We start from the raw sequence: 20,450 nt of genomic DNA, 5'->3' as shown, positions 1-20,450 counted from the left end.
CCTGTGTGCGCCGTTGTCAAAGTCGGACCGCTACGGTACCATCTCCGGCATTAACGGCTAGGCACAAACATTTTGGCTGCCAATACTAACAAGGGAACCTCCCCATCGCACCCCCCTCACATTTGGTTATAAGTTGGCACAGTGGATAGGCCTTGATAAACTGAACACAGATCAATTGAGAAAACAGGAAGAAATTGTGTGGAACTGTGAAAAAATAAGCAAAATATACAAACTGAGTAGTCCATGGACCACATAGGGAACATCATGACGGTGTGCGCTCAGGAGCGGCGTGGTCCAGTGGTAGCGTGAGCAGCTGCAGAACGAGAAATCCCTGGTTCAAGTCTTCCCTCAAGTGAAAATTTTACTTCATTTATTTCGTTCACTGACGTCTCTGTTCACTGTAATAAGTTTAGTGTCTTTGTTTTGCGACCGCATCGCAAAACCGTGCGATTAGTAGACGAAAGGACGTGCCTCTCCAATGGGAACCGAAAACATTCGATCGCAAGGTCATAGGTCAACCGATTCCTCCACAGGAAAACATGTCTGATATATTCTATACGACACTGGTGACGGCATGTGCGTCACATGACAGGAATATGGTGTCGACCCACCTAACTTCTACACTTGGCGAATGGGTACAAAGATTCTTCTACCTTGCCCGATTTAGGTTTTCTTGTGGATGTGATAATCACTCCCAAAAAAGTGATGAAAACATAAGAGTTTGTCACATAAACTGAAAATAAAAAATTAAACTTTTCACTCGATGGAAGATTTGAACCAAGGACCTTTCGTTCCGCAGCTGCTCACGTTACCAAGAGACCACAGGGCTCCTGCGTTCCTAATGTCCTTGATATTGCATATCTTCCCATGAACTACTCAGTTTGTATATTTTGCTTATTTTTTTCACAGTTCCACACAACTTCTTCCTGTTTTCTCAAGTGATCTGTGTTCAGTTTTTCAAGGCCTATCTACTGTGCCAACTTATAACTAAATGTGAGGGGGGTGCGATGGGGAGGTTCCCTTGTAAGTATACTTTTTATTTTGATTTCGAATACACTAAAATAGTGATAGTTATATACAAAGAACGAATACAAGCCGGCTGCGGTGGCCGAGCGGTTCTAGGCACTTCAGTCCGGAACCGCACGACTGCTACGGTCGCAGGTTCGAATCCTGCCTCGGGCATGGATGTGTGTGATGTCCTTAGGTTAGTTAGGTTTAAGTAGTTCTAAGTTCTAGGGGACTGATGACGTCGGCTGTTAAGTCCTATAGTGCTCAGTCATTTGAAGGAATACAAACGTATGGGAAAACATCTATCTAATACTAACCTTTTGCTGCTACAGACATGCATTCTGCATTCCGAGCTGAGGGGAACAAACATGAGTCAACTTAGGAAATTGTAAATAAGGTCTTTCAGAAAATTATTAAGTGATTCTCTGCAAATGAACTGTCGCTAATTTTTGAGAAACACAGTACATACAATTCTGTACAGTAAACGGCATAACACCATTGTTAAATATAGACTTTGATCAGAAGTCTGTTGCTATGGCAGAAAAGTCAGAATTTCTGGATGTGCGTTGATGAGATATTGAACTGGAAGAAACACATCGATGATCTGCTGAAACCGTTTGGTTCAAATGCGTATGCTATTAGGGTTATTGCAAATTTTCTTGATAAACGTATCAGTAAATTAGTCTACAATGGCTATTTTTATTCAGTGCTTTCATATGGCAACATATTTTGCGGTAATTCATCATCAAGGGAAAAAGTATTCTTTGCACAAAAGCCTGTAATCAGAATAATAGCTGGATCCCACCCAAGCTCATATTTTAACGAACACGGCATGTTCACAGTACCTTCGCAGTGCATATATTGTTAATAACTCATCTCAGTTCACCAATAATAGCGAAGACCATAGCTGCAACACTAGAGGAAAGGATGATCGTCACTAATCTGGGTTGAATCTGAGTTTGGCACAGAAAAGAGTAAATAATGATGCTATAAAACCCTTTGGTCATTTGCCAAATAGCATTAAAAGTCTGACAGTTAGCCAACCAACATTCAAAAACAAATTAAAAGAATTGCTGAGTGACAACTCCCTCTGCTCAACAGATGAATTTTTAGATATGAAGTAGTAACTGTAAAAAAACCGTAATTGTATTTTGTACTGTGTAAAGAAAACATATTAAGCTGACACGTTCCACATCATTACGAAATGTCGTATTCATGACCTATGGAATTAGTATTAATGTAACTTAATGTAATGTTATGATTGCACTGGTCGCCAATGCTGAGGGTGATATTGATCAATCGACGATAAGAAAACTATAGCTCAAAACATTCGATTTTTCCACTTCTCACAGTCTCATATATTCGCTCGATAAAGGAGTTAATTTCCTTTCGTTATATGCCATAGCTATTGCGCTGAATCATCTCAATTAGAACATTGCCCGCAATTTTAAAAATTTTGCAGAGATAAAAATGCATTGCGTAAAGTTTGTGTCTTTACGGCTTTAGCTCGTACATTGCAGACAATGAAATGTAGGTAAGATATCTAAATATTATTTAAAATTGAGAACACAACGACATCTCACTTAGTTCTCGAGTTACTGGGTTCTGATGTCCGAACGACGGCCGAGGGCGATGCTCTCGCTCCCGTTCTGGCGCATCGCGATTCACGTGGTCATAAAAATCGTCATATCTCATAAGCGATTCAAGACATGAAAAGAGGTTTCTTGCAAATTATAGCAAGCAATGAGGCACGTATGTTGTATGATAAATACCCGAAACATTTTTATTCTCCGTGCTATGGAAGAAACTCGTCTGCAGCAATGAGAAATCGGAGGCTCAGGACGCGTGCAGACGTCGGTAACACTATAGCAAAACCAAAGTGGTGCACGTATACACGTCTACAGCACTTGAGGAAACAGCGTATCGGGGCTGGTCGAATTTTCGTCAATGCTGCTTTTGCCGCTAAATAGGTATTCGACTAAATACAGGGTGTTTCAAAAATGACCGGTATATTTGAAACGGCAATAAAAACTAAACGAGCAGCGATAGAAATACACCGTTTGTTGCATTATGCTTGGGACAACAGTACATTTTCAGGCGGACAAACTTTCGAAATTACAGTAGTTACAATTTTCATCAACAGATGGCGCTGCAAGTGATGTGAAAGATATAGAAGACAACGCAGTCTGTGGGTGCGCCATTCAGTACGTCGTCTTTCTGCTGTAAGCGTGTGCTGTTCACAACGTGCAAGTGTGCTGTAGACAACATGGTTTATTCCTTAGAACAGAGGATTTTTCTGGTGTTGGAATTCCACCGCCTAGAACACAGTGTTGTTGCAACAAGACGAAGTTTTCAACGGAGGTTTAATGTAACCAAAGGACCGAAAAGCGATACAATAAAGGATCTGTTTGAAAAATTTCAACGGACTGGGAACGTGACGGATGAACGTGCTGGAAAGGTAGGGCGACCGCGTACGGCAACCACAGAGGGCAACGGGCAGCTAGTGCAGCAGGTGATCCAACAGCGGCCTCGGGTTTCCGTTCGCCGTGTTGCAGCTGCGGTCCAAATGACGCCAACGTCCACGTATCGTCTCATGCGCCAGAGTTTGCACCTCTATCCATACAAAATTCAAACGCGGCAACCCCTCAGCGCCGCTACCATTGCTGCACGAGAGACATTCGCTAACGATATAGTGCACAGGATTGATGACGGCGATATGCATGTGGGCAGCATTTGGTTTACTGACGAAGCTTATTTTTACCTGGACGGCTTCGTCAATAAACAGAACTGGCGCATATGGGGAACCGAAAAGCCCCATGTTGCAGTCCCATCGTCCCTGCATCCTCAAAAAGTACTGGTCTGGGCCGCCATTTCTTCCAAAGGAATCATTGGCCCATTTTTCAGATCCGAAACGATTACTGCATCACGCTATCTGGACATTCTTCGTGAATTTGTGGCGGTACAAACTGCCTTAGACGACACTGCGAACACCTCGTGGTTTATGCAAGATGGTGCCCGGCCACATCGCACGGCCGACGTCTTTAATTTCCTGAATGAATATTTCGATGATCGTGCGATTGCTTTGGGCTATCCGAAACATACAGGAGGCGGCGTGGATTGGCCTCCCTATTCGCCAGACATGAACCACTGTGACTTCTTTCTGTGGGGACACTTGAAAGACCAGGTGTACCGCCAGAATCCAGAAACAATTGAACAGCTGAAGCAGTACATCTCATCTGCATGTGAAGCCATTCCGCCAGACACGTTGTCAAAGGTTTCGGGTAATTTCATTCAGAGACTACGCCATATTATTGCTACGCATGTTGGATATGTGGAAAATATCGTACTATAGAGTTTCCCAGACCGCAGCGCCATCTGTTGTTGAAAATTGTAACTACTGTAATTTCGAAAGTTTGTCTGCCTGAAAATGTACTGTTGTCCCAAGCATATTGCAACAAACGGTGTATTTCTATCGCTGCTCGTTCAGTTTTTATTGCCGTTTCAAATATACCGGTCATTTTTGAAACACCCTGTACCTATCACGCAAAGGTCGCATAACTCTAGTCTTTTGGTAGTAGATGAAAGTTATTCAAACTATCGAGCGTTCGCTATTCTTGCATGAGTCGTTTGAAAGAAAAAAAGTCAAATATTTCCTTTTAGTTGGTTTGTTGTCTTTAAAACAAGGGAAGTAGGTATCAACTTCTTATTTAATATCCCGATATTAATTATGCAATGTTAAAAACTGGTTCAAGTGGCTGTAAGCACTATGGGACGTAACATCTGAGGTCATCAGTCCCCTAGACTTAAAACTACCTAAACCTAACTAACCTAAGGACATCACACACATCCATGCCCCAGGCGGGATTCGAACTTGCGACAGTAGCAGCAGCTCGACTCCGGACTGAAGTATGCAATGTTACTAGCTGTCACTCTTACAAGTTCACGCTCGAAAGCAGCAAGAAGATATTTAGCCCGAATCGATATTCTGAATGTACTTTTACATTTTGAATGTACTTTTATTATTTGCCTCAAAATTTTTATGCGCACACTGGCATAGTCCGCCGCCAATCGTACATTCGAAAAGAAGCAACATGTCGATGTCTGTCAATAGTTCGACAGGGACACACATCCGTGTCAACATGGCATCACACAAGAGCCCCGGTGTGGTGTAATGGAAGGAACTATCGTGTATGTGACAAGGCACACAATCAGGGATTTCTCAAAATTACGACCAAGTAACCGTACGTCGGCTTTCATATGTACACTGAAGGAAAAAAAATCACAACACCAAGGAGTTGTGCGACATAAGCATAAGTTGGTAGGTTGTCTATGAGACTGGACGTCGTGAGGTGAATTAGTCAAGAATCAATTCAAAGTGACAAACGCGCCATTATCAGCGCCTCACTAGGTTTGAACGAGATCGTGTAATAGGACTACGACAATCTGGACGTCCCTCCTGTGATATAGCAGAAAGAACTGGCAGCCACTGGTGGCCACTGTATATAATTGCTGGCACGAGAATGTATGGTCCCGAGATCACCGGGCTCTGGTCGGCCGTGTGACACCATCGAGAGGGAAGATCATCGAGTTCGGCGTGCTATGCATCTGCAGCAGCAATCTGAGCAGCATCTGGCACCGCAGTGACACAACGAGCTGTTACAAATCGGTCACTTGAAGGACCGCTCCGAGCCAGACGCTCTGTATTCTACTGTCTCTAAATCACAGCTGTTTGGGACTTCAGTGGTATCAAGCGAAAGCTAAGTAGGACAGGGTGCGGGTCTGCCGCGTTTTCTGATGAAAGCTCGTTCTGCCTCGGTGCCAGTGATACGTTGGTTAGAAGCAGGGCAGCTGAGGACGTGCAACCAACCTGTCTGCGTGCTAGACACATTGAACCCACACCTGCAGTTACTGACTGGGGTGCAATTTCGAAAGACAATAGGAGAACTTTCGTGGTTATCCTGAGCATCCTGACTACTAATTTGTACGTCAATCTGGTGATTCGACCTGCTGCCATTCACGAACAGCATTTCAGGGCATGTTTTCCAACAGGATAACGGGAGTCCACGTACCGCTATTGTAACCTAACATGTGTTGGTCTACCTGGTGACCAGATCTGTCTCCGATCGAGCACATATGGGACATCATCGGACTACAACTCCAGCGCCGCCCAAAACAGCATTAACAGTCCCTGCGTTGAGCGACCAATGGTAACAGGAATGGTCCGCCGACCGACAAACTGACTTCGGCACCTGTACAACACTAAGCATGCACGTTTACATGCTTATATTCAATATTCTGGCGGTTACACTGGTTGTTAATGTACCAGCATTTCACATTTGCAATGGCTTATCTCGAATTTACACTAAACTGTGATCCTGCAGTGTTACCGTTGTTACTTAGACAAACGTAATCCCTAAATTTCATTGCTCTACATCAAATACTTTCTGGTGTTCCGATTTTTTGCTGCCAGTGTACTTTTGCATACTCGCCTAAATAAGAGTTGTAGAGTTCCAGCTAAACATTAACGGCATGTCCATACCCCGTATCCATTATGGAATTGCCTGTAAGTTTACTGGTGAATGCTCCTACGTCAGGGAATAGGGTCTCGCTGAGTCTCTTCATCAAATCGACACATTCTTCGTCATGAGCTGAAACTTTGCAGCCGGCCAGTGTGGCCGAGCGGTTCTAGGCGCTTCAGTCTGGAACCGCTCGGGCATGGATGTGTGTGATGTCCTTAGGTTAGTTAGGTTTAGATGGTTCAGATGGCTCTGAGCACTATGGGACTTAACATCTATGGTCATCAGTCCCCTAGAACTTAGAACTACTTAAACCTAACTAACCTAAGGACAGCACACAACACCCAGCCATCACGAGGCAGAGAAAATCCCCGACCCCGCCGGGAATCGAACCCGGGAACCCGGGCGAGTTAGGTTTAAGTAGTTGTAAGTTCTAGGGAACTGATGACCTCAGATGTTAAGTCCCATAGTGCTCAGAGTCATTTGAACCATTTTTTTGAAACTTTGCATAATCGAGATATGCAAATCTGGAGAGGGGCGTGTCCTCCTGACACATTGTCTCAGAAAGTTGCTGAAGTGGTGCACGCATATATCAGAGCGTGTATAAGAACTGGAGTGTAATTTCTTTGGCGATTCGCTTGGAGACTTTGATGTACTTTTCGACTTTTCTCAAGGCAAGAGACTAACCCAGCCATTCTCCAAACCGAAATCACCCAAGAGCTCAATAAGGAAGTGAGCATCACACCCACTGAAATTATGGGTGAAAATTGGTATGTGTCGCGGCATTTGGTGTTTCAGGTTTGCAAGCGTTGAGTGCTGTGCTGCGGGATTTTCCCATCAGAGGACCGTGGTCTCGTTGGGGAGTTTCTGCTTTTCTAACAGCAACCTACACATATGACAATCAACTGCTTTTCTGTGTAATACATCATTCTCTTGCAGTTTGTCATGGGAGTATTAGTGCGATACATCTCATCAACAATCTTTGCATCTTGTTCGAACTAAGGGAGCAAGCATCTCGCATGGTTCTCCTTGCTATATAAAGCCAAATGGTTGAGATTTGAGTCATATATGCACATAACCTTTTATGCCAACACATATGGTACGTGCCGCTCTGTGAAGGTCACAGGAGTGAAGAGGTATTCGAAGTCAGTGTGCATAACAAAAGGACAGTGCTCCTGATGGTGGCATCCTTAACTTTAAGAACGTGGCCACAGCAGGTGTTTTCACACATACCGGTTTCTGACTGGAACGATCTATCAGATTGATTGCTAAATGCTTCCTCATAGGAAATGAGATGAGGCATCTAGAACAATAAGCATCTAGAACAATAATGCTGCACCGTGATACTTACTCGGTTGGGACTGTAATAACTGGGACATATATTTGATCCATAACGAGTATTGATTGTCCTCCCCGAAGTGGCCGTGCGGTTAAAGGCGCTGCAGTCTGGAGCCGCAAGACCGCTACGGTCGCAGGTTCGAATCCTGCCTCGGGCATGGATGTTTGTGATGTCCTTAGGTTAGTTAGGTTTAACTACACTCCTGGAAATTGAAATAAGAACACCGTGAATTCATTGTCCCAGGAAGGGGAAACTTTATTGACACATTCCTGGGGTCAGATACATCACATGATCACACTGACAGAACCACAGGCACATAGGCACAGGCAACAGAGCATGCACAATGTCGGCACTAGTACAGTGTATATCCACCTTTCGCAGCAATGCAGGCTGCTATTCTCCCATGGAGACGATCGTAGAGATGCTGGATGTAGTCCTGTGGAACGGCTTGCCATGCCATTTCCACCTGGCGCCTCAGTTGGACCAGCGTTCGTGCTGGACGTGCAGACCGCGTGAGACGACGCTTCATCCAGTCCCAAACATGCTCAATGGGGGACAGATCCGGAGATCTTGCTGGCCAGGGTAGTTGACTTACACCTTCTAGAGCACGTTGGGTGGCACGGGATACACGCGGACGTGCATTGTCCTGTTGGAACAGCAAGTTCCCTTGCCGGTCTAGGAATGGTAGAACGATGGGTTCGATGACGGTTTGGATGTACCGTGCACTATTCAGTGTCCCCTCGACGATCACCAGTGGTGTACGGCCAGTGTAGGAGATCGCTCCCCACACCATGATGCCGGGTGTTGGCCCTGTGTGCCTCGGTCGTATGCAGTCCTGATTGTGGCGCTCACCTGCACGGCGCCAAACACGCATACGACCATCATTGGCACCAAGGCAGAAGCGACTCTCATCGCTGAAGACGACACGTCTCCATTCGTCCCTCCATTCACGCCTGTCGCGACACCAGTGGAGGCGGGCTGCACGATGGGGTGTGAGCGGAAGACGGCCTAACGGTGTGCGGGACCGTAGCCCAGCTTCATGGAGACGGTTGCGAATGGTCCTCGCCGATACCCCAGGAGCAACAGTGTCCCTAATTTGTTGGGAAGTGGCGGTGCGGTCCCCTACGGCACTGCGTAGGATCCTACGGTCTTGGCGTGCATCCGTGCGTCGCTGCGGTCCGGTTCCAGGTCGACGGGCACGTGCACTTTCCGCCGACCACTGGCGACAACATCGATGTACTGTGGAGACCTCTCGCCCCACGTGTTGAGCAATTCGGCGGTACGTCCACCCGGCCTCCCGCATGCCCACTATACGCCCTCGCTCAAAGTCCGTCAACTGCACATACGGTTCACGTCCACGCTGTCGCGGCATGCTACCAGTGTTAAAGACTGCGATGGAGCTCCGTATGCCACGGCAAACTGGCTGACACTGACGGCGGCGGTGCACAAATGCTGCGCAGCTAGCGCCATTCGACGGCCAACACCGATGTTCCTGGTGTGTCCGCTGTGCCGTGCGTGTGATCATTGCTTGTACAGCCCTCTCGCAGTGTCCGGAGCAAGTATGGTGGGTCTGACACACCGGTGTCAATGTGTTCTTTTTTCCATTTTCAGGAGTGTAGTTCTAAGTTCTAGGGGACTAATGACCTCAGCAGTTGAGTCCCATAGTGCTCAGAGCCAATTGAACCATTTTTTTGATTGTCCTCCTGAGAGATAAACAACAAATCTACATGTTTGGGACAGTGACCAGCCAATTGGGAAATTTAGAGGAGTCCGATGGCGGTATGCCTTACCTGATTCTCTTTCTGCATATCGTCCTCTTGTTCTCGCTTACTTTCTTTCTTCGACAGGCCGTAAACATGAAATAAAAAAGGATTCTGCCTCTTAGCGACGGGTAAATAGATGCTATAACAGTTATAATACCCACGAATATTATTAGTTGCACTGTATTTACTTGGACGCTGTCGTTGTTTGCTGTAATTACCCTTACAAGCCAGCAGTGACCAAGAAGATCAAACTTCGTCTTTGCAATTTTCGACATAAATACAAACACGTTTAACAGCTATATCCTCTGGAAGAGGGTGGGGGAGGGGGAGACTCTCCTTTTAACGGAGCATTGGTAGGTAAGTGGCAGCCGGACACTGTGGACGAGTGGTTCTAGGCGCTTCAGTCCGGAACCAAGCGGCTGCTACGGTCGCAGGTTCGAATCCTGCTTCGAACATGGATGTGTGTGATGTCCTTAGGTTAGTTAGGTTTAAGTAGTTCTAAGTCTAGGGGACTGATGACCACAGATGTTAAGTCCCATAGTGCTTAGAGACATTTGAACCAGGAGTAAACGGCTGAGTGACTCACCAGATCCCTCTTCCTGCAGTTTTGAGAATTTTCCTTATCTGAACGAGTAGACAGCCATTCTGGAAGAGTAGGCTCTCGTTAAGCTGCATAGACTTATCCACAAAGTCAGGTGAGATCCAATCCTCAAATGCACCGGCGACCACAGAATGATTTAATGATGAAATATTGTGAGTAAATATTTCCGTATCAGTTTTGCCTACGACGTTGGCATTACATTCCCATAGCAACCGCTACTGTAAGTTAAGACCTTCTTTCGTAAATAAGGGAGGCAAGTTTGCCTTCTGTCTTTTGTTACTTCTCCGTTTGCTCTTCTCTCTTGTAGCAGCTTTGCATGTGAGCATAATCGCAGTTACTTTTAAGGAGTTGGGTAATAAAAATAATAATCCCTACTGTCGTCGATGTTTTATTTAAAGAATACTGTTGTCACTTAGTCACTAATGATTAGTCCGCCCCCGGTAACTGAATGGTCAGCGTGACGCATTGTCAGTCCTCTGGGTCCGGGTTCGATTCCCGGCTGGGTCGGGGAATTTTCTCCGCCCAGGGCCTGAGTGTTGCGCTGTCCTCATCATCATCCTATCATCCCCATCGACTGCAGGTCGCCGAAGTGGCGTCATATTGAAAGACAGGCACCCGGCGAACGGTCTTCCCGGCGTGGGGCCCCAGCCATACGATTAAATAAATAAACTAATGATACAAAAGTTTCTGTATATCAGTGTAATTGTAGTTGTAATGCTATTAGTTAGGTGACGTGTCAATTTGTACGTCAATCACGCTCCATCACATACAAATTTGCACACTGCATAAAAGTCGAACCCTTGCAATCTAAATTTACTTCCTGCATTCCGATCTACGTTATTCAACGTCGTGCAAACATATTAGTTGGACAGTATTTAATACAAACATGATACTCCGTCACCAAACTTATCTGCTCGCCAACAGCGATCTGGAACCTGACTACCAGTTAGTTATAACAGACAATCCGCTGTAGAAGTTGTAAGATACCGTCATTAATTGGATCACTTACGATTTTTGATGTTTAATTCCTGCGGTATCACTGTGACTCATGCCGTCTTCTGAACAATTAGGGTATGGCAGAATGCTACATCAGCAGTTTTCTCAGTTCATAAAAAGAAAAAAAAAACATTTTAGTTTCCATCTCTCCGTCTATCTCCTTTCTTATCCGGTGAGGTACAGCGTGACTGACCTCGTTCTACTGTCCAGGATAGTTGCTGTTGCTAGCCCGTTCGCTATTACTATAACGAGCAGACGAGGAGGTTGACGGATGGGGTGAGTGAGAGAACCGCACTGGACGCAACCGGGGAGTTTGTGACAGTGCTGGATGCTTGTGCTGCGTTGAAGAAAACCACCTCTGGACGACCCCAGCATCTCTGCAAGGAAACAAAATGAAGACATTGACATTGACATTTCCCGATTTCGGGAAAAAACATGGCAGATACAGGCAAACGTAAATGATGGTAATTCTTTGTACGAGGGCAGTTCAATAAGTAATGCAACACATTTTTTTTCTGAAACAGGGGTTGTTTTATTCAGAATTGAAATACACCAGGTTATTCCCCAATCTTTTAGCTACACAACACTATTTTTCAACGTAATCTCCATTCAATGCTACGGCCTTACGCCACCTTGAAATGAGGGCCTGCATGCCTGCACGGTACCATTCCACTGGTCGATGTCGGAGCCAACGTCGTACTGCATCAATAACTTCTTCATCATCCGCGTAGTGCCTCCCACGGATTGCGTCCTTCATTGGGCCAAACATATGGAAATCCGACGGTGCGAGATCGGGGCTGTAGGGTGCATGAGGAAGAACAGCCCACTGAAGTTTTGTGAGTTCCTCTCGGGTGCGAAGACTTGTGTGAGGTCTTGCGTTGTCATGAAGAAGGAGAAGTTCGTTCAGATTTTTGTGCCTACGAACACGCTGAAGTCGTTTCTACATTTTCTGAAGAGTAGCACAATACACTTCAGAGTTGATCGTTTGACCATGGGGAAGGACATCGAACAGAATAACCCCTTCAGCGTCCCAGAAGACTGTAGCCATGACTTTACCGGCTGAGAGTATGGCTTTAAACTTTTTCTTGGTAGGGGAGTGGGTGTGGCGCCACTCCATTGATTGCCGTTTTGTTTCAGGTTCGAAGTGATGAACCCATGTTTCATCGCCTGTAACAATCTTTGACAAGAAATTGTCACCCTCAGCCACATGACGAGCAAGCAATTCCGCACAGCCATCTCCTTTGCTCTTTATGGTGTTCGGTTAGACAACGAGGGACCCAGCGGGAACAAACCTTTGAATATCCCAATTGGTGAACAATTGTGACAGCACTACCAACAGAGATGTCAAGTTGAGCACTGAGTTGTTTGATGGTGATCCGTCGATCATCTCGAACGAGTGTGTTCGCACGCTCCGCCATTGCAGGAGTCACAGCTGTGCACGGCAGGCCCGCACGCGGGAGATCAGACAGTCTTGCTTGACCTTGCGGCGATGATGACACACGCTTTGCCCAACGACTCACCGTGCTTTTGTCCACTGCCAGATCACCGTAGACATTCCGCAAGCGCCTATGAATATCTGAGATGCCCTGGTTTTCCGCCAAAAGAAACTCGATCACTGCCCGTTGTTTGCAACGCAGATCCGTTACAGACGCCATTTTAACAGCTCCGTACAGCGCTGCCACCTGTCGGAAGACAATGAAACTATACGAGACGAAGCGGGAGTGTTTGAAAATATTCCACAAGAAATTTCCGGTTTTTTCAACCAAAATTGGCCGAGAAAAAAAATTTGTTGCATTACTTATTGAACTGCCCTCGTACTTACCTAGCAGTTCATCAACATCTGTTTTAGCATCACAAATGTACTGTATATCACCGTCAAGTGGTTCCAATTACGGCACATCCTTCACATAATCATCTAAGTTACCTACAATACATAAAAGAAATACATTATATGTACACTGTATAAAGAGCAAATCACGAGAGTCATTCCGAAATGCTTCCTACCTTTATCCATGGAAACTATAGAAGAAACATAAATCACAACATTACAGCTAAATAGAGCCCTATTTCAACTACAGACTGTCACTTTTCCACATCTACATCTACATCTACATGGCTAATCTGCAAATCACATTTAAGTGCCTGGCAGAGGGTTCATCGAACCACCTTCATAATTCTCTATTATTCCAATCTCGTATAGCGCGCGGAAAGAATGAACACCTATATCTTTCCGTACGAGCTCTGATTTCCCTTATTTTATCGTGGTGATCGTTCCTCCCTATGTAGGTCGGTGTCAACAAAATATTTTCGCATTCGGAGGAGAAAGTTGGTGATTGGAATTTCGTGAGAAGATTCAGTCGCAACGAATAACGCCTTTCTTTTAATGATGTCCATCCCAAATCCCATATCATTTCTATGACACTCTCTCCCATATTTCGTGATAGTACAAAACGTGCTGCCCCTTTTTTTTAACTTTTTCGATGTATTTCGTCAGTGCTATCTGGTAAGGATTCCACAACGCGCAGCAGTATTCTAAAAGAGGACGGACAAGCAGAGAAGATCCAAACAAGAGCGGCGCGTTTCGTCACAGGGTTATTTGGTAACCGTGATAGCGTTACGGAGATGTTTAACAAACTCAAGTGGCAGACTCTGCAAGAGAAGCGCTCTGCATCGCGGTGTAGCTTGCTCGCCAGGTTTCGAGAGGGTGCGTTTCTGGATGAGGTATCGAATATATTGCTTCCCCCTACTTATACCTCCCGAGGAGATCACGAATGTAAAATTAGAGAGATTAGAGCGCGCACGGAGGCTTTCAGACAGTCGTTCTTCCCGCGAACCATACGCGACTGGAACAGGAAATGGAGGTAATGACAGTGGCACGTAAAGTGCCCTCCGCCACACACCGTTGGGTGGCTTGCGGAGTATAAATGTAGATGTAGATGTAGATGTAGATGTAGTGTAGGCAGTCTCCTTATTAGGTCTATTACATTTCCTAAGTGCGCTGCCATTGAAACGCAGCCTTTGGTTAGCCTTCCCCACAACATTTTCTATGTGTCCGTTCCAATTCAAGTAGTTCGTAATTGTAATACCTAGGTATTAAGTTGAATTTACGGCTTTTAGATTAGACTGATTTTACGTGTAACCATAGTTTAACCAGTTCCTTTTAGCACTCATGTGGATGAGCTCACACTTTTCGTTATTTAGGGTCAACTGTCACTTTTCGCACCATTCAGATATTTTTTCTAAATCGTTGTGCAGTTTGTTTTGATCTTCTGACGACTTTATTAGTCGATAAACGACAGCGTCATCTGCAAACAACCGAAGACGGTTGCTCAGATGGTCTCCCAAATCGTTTATATAGATAAGGAACAGCAAAGGGTCTATAACACTACCTTGGGGAACGCCTGAAATCACTTCTGTTTTACTCGATGACTTTCCGTCAATTACTACGAACTGTGACGTCTCTGACAGGAAATCACAAATCCAGTCACATAACTGAGACGATATTCCATAAGCACGCAATTTCACTAGAGCCTCTTGTGTAGTGCAGTGTCAAAAGCCTTCCGGAAATCCAGAAATACGGAATCGATCTGAAATCCCTTGTCAATAGCACTCAGCACTTCATGTGAATAAAGAGCTAGTTGTGTTTCACAGGGACGATGTTTTCTAAACCCATGTTGACTGTGTGTCAATAGACCGTTTCCTTCGAGGTAATTCATAATGTTCGATCACAATATATGTTCTAAAATCCTGCTGCATATCGACATCAACGATATGGGCCTGTAATTTAGTGGATTGCTCCGACTACCTTTCTTGAATATTGGTGTGACCTGTGCAACCATAGCCACCACAATTCATTATGCAATTTTTGCCAGCGATGAACCAGATCCTGCGTGCCGCGCTTGTAAAAATCGGAAACCGATGTGGTTAATCACTTCCTTACTGCTTTGACAACAGCATACGAGTCTTGAAAATGTTTGCCACGCAGTCCATCTTTCAGAAGCGCAAAGAGATGGAAGTCTGAAACCTCCAAATCGGAACTGTACGGTGGATGTGGTAAGACATTCCAGCCGAATTTTGAAACGAGTTGCGTGGTCGCAAAACTGATGTGGGGCCTGGCGTTATCATGTTGCAGGTGAAAGTTGGTCCTCTCTTCTGGCCTTACCCTGGAAATTCCGGCTTTCAGATTAGTCAATGTCGTCTAGTAGCGTGCTGAATTGACAGTTTCTCCAGGCTACAGGACATCCGAAAGAACCACACCCTGACTATCCCAGAAGACTGTGCACATCACTTTGCCTCCAGACGGCTGCGTCTTGAATTTCTTCTTTGACGGAGAACTGGCACGTTGCCACTTAATGGACTGTCTTTTGCATTCCGGCTGGTAGTGGTGTCATCACGTATCGTCTCGATGCTATTCAGAAAACTGCCTCCTTCAGCTTCATGTTGGTCCAGCAGGTCCAGACAAATTTCCATTCGATGAGTTTTGGTTTTTGTTCTTCTGTAAGCATCCGCGGGACACATCTCGCACAGTCTTTGCGATAACCAAGATCTTCCAATATTGCTTCCAAGTCAATACGGCCGTCATTCAGCTCTGCATACAATTCTGTGGTCGTTATCCGCCGATCAGCACGGATAAGTTGATCAAGACGCACTTCATTGCGAGGTATGACAGCTGTGCAGGGTCGACTCGTCCGTGGCTTATGGTTTGTCTTGCACACCCTTTTCACTACCTTTAAACTACCTTGTCCACCGCCTCACTTGCTCAGATCTATTGTATCGTCTCCATGTACCTTTAGCAAGCGTCGATGGATTTCAATCGACGCAATTTTTCAGTAGTAAGGAATTCAGTCGCACTTCGCTGTTTTATATACGCGTCCATATCAGACTCCGCTTTGGAACACTCCTCTCCAGGCGCCTACTGCCGCATAACAGCGGGACCACCTCCAAATGAGAGAGGAAGGTTCAAGCATTACAAGCGTTAACACTACATCAACGACATCTGACGCGGACGTCCAGTCACCACAAAAAATCGAAGGCACTACTTTCGGAACGACCCTCCTACTAGTAACACTTTAAACGTGAATCTCCAGCTCTGCAATTCACACTTAATTACTTGGTAGAGGGTTCTTCGAACCAATTTCAGACTATTTCTGTACCGTGCCTGCTGTTCCACTCTCTAGAAATGTGCGTGGCATACATGAACACTTAAATCTTTCTGTACGAGTTCTAATTTCTTTTACTTTATCATGATGACTGTAGGATGGCTACAGTGGAATATTTTCACTTTCAGAGGAGAAAATTGGTGAGCGAAATTACGAGAAAATACCTCGCCGCATTGAAACACGCCTTTGTTTTAATGATTGCCACCCCAACTAGAATATCACATATTCTTAACTATTTCGCTATAATACAAAACTAGCTGCCCTTCTTTGAACATTTTCGATATCCTCCGCCAGTCTGGTAAGGATTGTATACAGTATAGCAATACTCTAGAAGAGGACGAATAAGCGTAGTGCAGGCAGTCTCTTTGGCAGACCTGTTGCATCTTCTAAGTGTTCAGCCTATAAAACTTTGTCTTTGGTTTGCCTTCCCCACAACATTATTAGCATGATTGTCCCAACTTAGCTTGTTGGTAATTGTAATTGCTAGGTCTTTAGTCGAACTGTCATTTCTGGTGTAATTTAAGTTTAACGGATTTGTTTTTGTACTTATGTGGATGACTTGATACTTTTCGTTTCTGAGAAACAGTTTCCACTTTTCGCGCATACATTGTGTCTAAGTCATATTGCAGTTGGTTTCGAATGACTTTATTAGACAATACGTCGCAGCAGCATCTGTAAACCACCTATGATAGATGTTGAGATTATCTACTAAATTGTTTATGTAAATTAGGAACAGCAGAGGGTCTGTAACATTTACTCACAGAACGCCGCATATCATTTCATTTTTCACCGCTGATTTTCAGTCTATTACTACGTACTGTAATCTATCTGATAGCAAATCACGGATCCAGTCGCACAACGGAAGCGATACTGCAAAGGCACGCAATTTTATTGGAAATCTCTTCTGAGGAACGGTGTCAAAAGCCTTCTGCAAGTATGGAAATATGGAATCAGTTTGAGACCCCTGTCGATAGTACCCATTACATAACAAGAATAAAGAGCTACTTGTTTTTCACAAGAATAATATTTTCTGAATCCGTGGTGACTGTGTATCTCTAAACCGTTACCTTCGAGGTAATTCATAACGTTCGAACACAGCATACTTTTCAAAAGGCTAATGTAAATCGACGTTAGTGACGTGGGTCTGTAATTCAGCAGATTATTCCTATTTCCTTTCTTGAGTTTTGGTGCAACCTGTGCAACTTCCAGCCTTTTGGTGCGGGTCTTTCGTCGAGTGAGGGTTGTATGTTGTTGCTAAGTAAGGGACTATTCTGTCAGCATACACTGAAAGAACCTAATTGGTAAGCTATCTGGACCGGGAAACTTGTCTTTAATAAGTGCTTTAAGCTTCCGGAATGAGATTTTCACTCTGCAGCAGAGTGTGCGCTGATGTGAAACTTCATGGCAGATTAAAACTGTGTGCCAGACCGAGACTCGAACTCGGGACCTTTGCCTTTCGCTGGCAAGTGCTCTACCATCTCAGCTGCCCAAGCACGACTCACGACCCGTCCTCACAACTGCGAAGAGCTTCTGTGAAGTTTGGAAGGTAGGAGACGAGGTACTGGCAGAACTGAAGCTGTGAGGACGACTCGTGAGTCGTGCTTGGGTAGCTCAGATGGTACAGCACTTGTCCGCGAAAGGCAAAGGTCCCAAGTTCGAGTCTCGGTCCGGCACACAGTTTTCATCTGCCAGGAAGTTGCTTTAAGCTTGTTCGCTTTACCGAGGATATCTACTTCTAAGTTACACATGTTGCAGTTGTTCTCGATTAGAATTTCCGAATATTTACTTCGTCTTCTTAAGTAAAGGAATTTCGTAAAACTGTGTTTAATAACTCCGCTTTAGTGGCATTGCCATCGGTAATATTTCCACTGGTGAAGCCACTGACCGTGTCTTGGCGCTGGTGTACTTTACATTCGACTAGAATCTCTATAGATTTTCTGTCAGATTTCGAGAGGGTGTTTCGTTGTGGAAGTGATTAAAAACATATCGCATTGAAATGTGTGCCAAGGCGAGCTTCAGTAAAACATTATGGAGATTTTGTGTTCTTTCAAATTTGGAAGCGTTTTTCGTTGCTTCTGCAACAGTGTCTGACTGGTTTTGTGTACCATAGGACATCAGCACCATATTTTATTAGTTTATTTCGTATAGATCTTTCAACTGCAGCAGACACTATTTCTTTGAATTTACGACACATCTCGTCTACACTTACTTAGTTACTTGGGAAGGAGTAGAGGCTGCTCTTAGGAAGGAGTCAAGCTAATTTTTATTTCATTTTTTAATTAGATGTATTTTGCGTTTACTTTTGATGGATTTGAATGTTGCGGTGGTCAGTCTCGCAACACTGATCTTGTCGACACTGATCCCTGTAGCCGCTATGATGCTCCCTGTTTACTCAAGATTAATTGTTGCTAAGAGGTGAAGTCAGTCAGTAGACTGATGACTAAAAAAAAAAAAAAAAAAACAATTTGCACTTCGAGTAGGCTGCTCAACAAATTTTCGGAGAAAGCATTTAGTGCAAATTTTGATGATGTTTTATACCTACCGCCGGGTTTGTATAAGTATTTTCGTCATCACCAACTATAACTGATGTGTGGTGTACGTATGTGTGATGAGACTCAAGTTTTTTTGAACATCTGCATCATCTGAGTTGAAGGGGGTGGGGGGGGGGGGGGGAGGGGAGGAAGAGGGTCGGTAAAAGGAACTAGTTATTAATTTATTCCGGTTGTCAAGTATAACCTCTACCCACACTAACTCGCAGGAGTTATCTACTTCAATTTCGCCACAAGGTAAACTACTTCTTACAGCAGCAAAGACGCCACCGCCAACTGTATCCTTTCTAAACACTGTTAGACCCTTTGTAAAAGTTTCGACTGAACGTATCTGTGGCTATAGTGAGCTGTCGATACTTACAGCGATTAGAGCTTCAGTGCCTTCTGTTAGCGCTTGGTGGTGTGGTTGTTTCCCAACTAAGCTACGCCAGTTTACAACTATTAATTGTTCCTAGGTCTACCCTCCTCCCATGTTCGTCCTGTCCTGCACCCTTTGAAACTGAAGCCCTTTCTGCACTTTCTCGAGACCCTCTAACCTAAGAAACCAAGCTGTCCATTCCACACAGTCCCCATTACCCGTGTAGCCGCATCCTGCATATAGTGGACGCCTGATCTATAAACTGGAACCCGAAACCCCACAATCCTGTGGCACAAGTAGAGAAATCTTCATCGTACACGGTCGCAGAACCGTCTGAACCTATGATTCAGGCCCTCCACTCGGCTCTGTACCAAAGGTCCGTAGTCGGTCCTGTCGACGATGCTACAGATGTTGAGCGCTGCCTACATCTCGCATGCAAGACTAGCAGCCTTTACCACTTCTGTTAGCCGCCTGAAACCAGAGAGAATCTCTTCTGATCCAAAGCGACATGCATCATTAGTATCGACATCAGCCACCAGCTGCAACTGGCTGCACCCTGTGCTCTTCATGGCATCTGGAAGCATTCGTTCGACATCTGCACACTGGATTTCTTTTTTGCAGCCATATCCCTAAGGGCCCTCATTACGCGACTGACATTAGAGCTCCCAACTACTACTAAACCCACCCTCTCTGAATGCCGAGAACATGTGAGCTAAGAGGCTTCCACTGGAACAAAGCGAGTGACTGCATCTGATTCAGGTTCTGTCTCAGCCACAGACAGAACCCAAAACCTGTCCATGAGACGAACCGGGGAGGCCCTTCGAACGGCACCCCAGAAAGTCTTTTGCTGCCTGCCACGCCTTGAAACAGCCTCTCACTCGAGACCAAGTGAGGTGTCATCCTCATTGCAGGCACTGCCTAGGACGGTCACAGTAGTGGACTGATTATGGGACACGAGATTCGTGCTGGGTGTACCTTGCATCCTCATGTCCAGTGTCCTACAGCGAAACCCATTTGCAGTAACCTCAAGCTGCATGACTGAACTCAGCACTGCCTGGAGTTGTGAGCGAAGGGTCACCAACTCAGATCGCAAATGAACAAAGCAGTCACACTCCCTATCCGTACTAAAGTCTGACGACCTATAGAACAAACTGTACTTGA

The sequence above is a fragment of the Schistocerca serialis genome, chromosome 6, assembly GCF_023864345.2.
Source record: "Schistocerca serialis cubense isolate TAMUIC-IGC-003099 chromosome 6, iqSchSeri2.2, whole genome shotgun sequence".
NCBI lineage: Eukaryota > Metazoa > Arthropoda > Insecta > Orthoptera > Acrididae > Schistocerca > Schistocerca serialis.
The sequence above is the reverse complement of the archived record's forward strand: the minus strand, read 5'-3'. Positions refer to the sequence as shown.